The following is a 3,419-nucleotide window of genomic DNA, read 5'->3' as shown; positions in this document are numbered from 1 at the left end:
CACCATCCTGATTTACTCCCGGAACCTGGCCGAACATCGCCACCACGTGGAGCAGGTCCTACAACAGCTGAGAAAGTACCACCTCTATCTCAAGCTGGAGAAGTGCGAGTTCCACCTTACCACCATCAAGTTCCTCGGCTATGTCATCAGTCCTCAGGGTATCCAAATGGATGACAAGAAGGTCCAAGCCATTCACAACAGGCCACAACACAAGACCGTTAAGGAACTCCAACGCTTTCTAGGATTCTCAAATTTCTACCATCGGTTCATCCACCACTTCAGTCAGCACACAGCCGCCCTCACATCTATGCTCCGTAATAAGCCCAAGTCTCTGTCCTGGACGCCCACAGCCATCGTTCGTATCCGCCATGGTGACGAGTGGAAGACCGCCTTCATCACGCCCACCGGACACTATGAATACTGCGTTATGCCGAATGGCCTATCCAGCTCACCTTCCGTATTCCAGGGATTCATGAACGAGGTGTTCCGGGAGTTCCTTCATCGCTCTGTGATCGTTTACATCGACGACATTCTCATCTACTCCCGGAACCTGGCCGAACATCGCCACCACGTGGAGCAGGTCCTACAACAGCTGAGAAAGTACCACCTCTATCTCAAGCTGGAGAAGTGCGAGTTCCACCTTACCACCATCAAGTTCCTTGGTTATGTAATCAGTCATCAGGGTATCCAGATGGATGACAAGAAGGTCCAAGCCATTCACAACTGGCCACAACCCAAGACCGTTAAGGAACTCCAACGCTTTCTAGGATTCTCAAATTTCTACCGTCGTTTCATCCACCACTTCAGTCAGCACACAGCCGCCCTCACGTCTATGCTCCGAAATAAGCCCAAGTCTCTGTCCTTGTCGTGGAAGTAGATGCGTCCACAATAGGGGTGGGAGCGGTGCTCTCCCAGCATTCTGGAGAGCCTCCTATCCTCCATCCCTGTGCATACTTCTCCCACAAGCTTTCCCCGGCGGAGCAAAATTATGACATCGGGAACTTTCGTCATCGGGTGGTACTTTCGTCCAAGGATGCTCAGCTTCTCGCCATCAAACTCGCTCTGGAGGAGTGGAGACATTGGCTGGAGTGAGCTCTTCATCCCTTCCAGGTCATCACTGACCATCGGAACTTGGAATATCTTCGGGAGGCCAAACGCCTAAACCCACGTCAGGCACGGTGGGCGCTGTTCTTCACCCGTTTTCAGTTCTCTGTTACCTACCGTCCCGGACCCAAGAACACCAGAGCAGACGCTCTGTCGCGCCTTCCTCAGGCCACTGAACGATTAATACCCCCGGAGACCATTCTTCCTCCAGCCCTCATTGTGGGTCCCATCCAATGGACGCTCGATGAAGAGATCCGTCAAGCCACCCACTCCGAACCAGCTCCGCCGGGAGGTCCAGAAGGGAAGGTCTATGTTCCATCCACTCTCCGCAATACCCTTCTGGACTCGCTGCACTCTTCTCCGGGCTCTGGACATCCAGGCAGCCAGCAAACCCTCTCGCTCCTCGAAACTCGCTACTGGTGGCCCGCTATGGCGCGAGAAGTCAGGCGCTTTGTCCAAGGATGCTCAGTCTGTGCCATCACCAAATCTCCCCGTCACCTGCCACAAGGCAAACTGGTACCACTTCCCATACCACACCGGCCCTGGTCCCACATCGGAGTCGACTTCGTCACGATCTCCCCGCGAATCAAACTTCACCGCCGCCCTACTCCACAATACCAGCCGGGAGATAAGGTGTGGTTATCCACGCGGGACATTCGTCTCCGACTGCCTTGCCGCAAGCTGAGTCCCCGCTATATCGGACCATTCACCATCCGGAGGCAGATCAACGAAGTCACATACAGGCTTGAACTTCCTCCTCACTACCGCATCGCACCTACCTTCCATGTCTCACTGCTCAAACCCTGTGTTCACCCTCTGTCTGCTTCTCCCACAGGGTCTGACGAATCCGGCGTACCTCCTCCTCCCGAAATCGCTGAAGAGGAAACCATCTACAGAGTCAATTCTCTTCTGGACTCCCGGCGTCGAGGCGGCCGCCTAGAGTATCTCGTGGACTGGGAGGGATTTGGCCCCGAGGAGAGATCATGGGTGTGTAGAGATGATGTGCTAGATCCCTTACTCCTCAGAGACTTCCATGATCGTCACCCAGATCGTCCCGCTCTCCGGGGCCGCGGCCGTCCTCGACGTTGACAGCGGGCATCGGGAGCCGCCCGTGGGGGGGTCGGGGGGGTGGGTACTGTCAGGGATAGTCCAGCCTCGTCAGGCCCAATCACCTCACACACCCGTTCACAATCACCGGAGTACTAATCAGCCGCACCTGTCACCACCTCATCAACACTAGCTCAAATACTCAGTCACTGCAGTTACACTTTGTCTGGTCTTGAGTTCACTACGCTACTCCTTACCTGACTCACGAACCCGGACTCCGACCTGAAACCTATCTGTCTCTGTGCCATCCTCTTCAGCCCGATCCTAGAAGGAACCCGTCATCACGTGAGCTAGCTCCCTTCCATTCCATAGACTGTTACTTTAACCCGTTTGCTCTCCATCTCTTCTCTCAGCCCCTGTTCAATAAAGAACCCTGTTTACTTTACCTCTCCGTCCTTGGTCTCCTTCTGTACTGTGACAGTATGTTTTCTAAGAAAAGTACAAGTATGGTTTAAAGCGTCGTATTTTCTAGTTAAATGTATACCAGTGTTAGTTTCATGGCCATCTGAAGCCTCAAAATACACACAGCTCCACAGTATTTTCAACATAAATATTATAATAAATATCCTCCCATAAAAATACAGATTGGTATGCAAGTTATTATTTGTGTAACGTGAGGGAGTCTTGTGACAACAGAGGTGTGGATCCAAATGCAGGCTTTATTCATAAAACGTAGTCAGACAGGCAGGGTCCAGTACCAGCAAACAGTTGCACACAAGATGTAACCCAAAAAGGTAATTCAAAAACAGGCAAAGGTCAGGGCAGGCAGCAAACGATCACAAAACATATAAACAGTCCAAGATCAAAACACGCAAAGGCAAAGCAAGGCAAGGCAAGACAAGACAAGGAAACACAGAAGACCAGAAATGTTACAGGTTATACAATAATCAGCGATGTGTGAGTGCAATCTTTATAGTCCTACTATGAGACCACTGTGAACTGATGATGAGATCTGATGAGAACAGGCAAAGGATTATGGGAAATGGAGTCCAGGGTGAATGGCAAAGAGTTCACAGACGGCCTCCATAGCCGTGACAGGACAGGCAGAGCATTCACAGACGGCCTCCATAGCCGTGACAGGACAGGAAGAGGGTTCACAGACGCCCTCCATAGCCGTGACAGGACAGGAAGAGGGTTCACAGACGCAATCCATAGCTGTGACAGGACAGGCAGAGCATTCACAGACGACCTCCATAGCCGTGACAGGA

The sequence above is a fragment of the Sinocyclocheilus rhinocerous genome, unplaced genomic scaffold (assembly GCF_001515625.1).
Source record: "Sinocyclocheilus rhinocerous isolate Xijiao unplaced genomic scaffold, SAMN03320098_v1.1 scaffold2697, whole genome shotgun sequence".
Lineage (NCBI taxonomy): Eukaryota > Metazoa > Chordata > Actinopteri > Cypriniformes > Cyprinidae > Sinocyclocheilus > Sinocyclocheilus rhinocerous.
The sequence above is the reverse complement of the archived record's forward strand: the minus strand, read 5'-3'. Positions refer to the sequence as shown.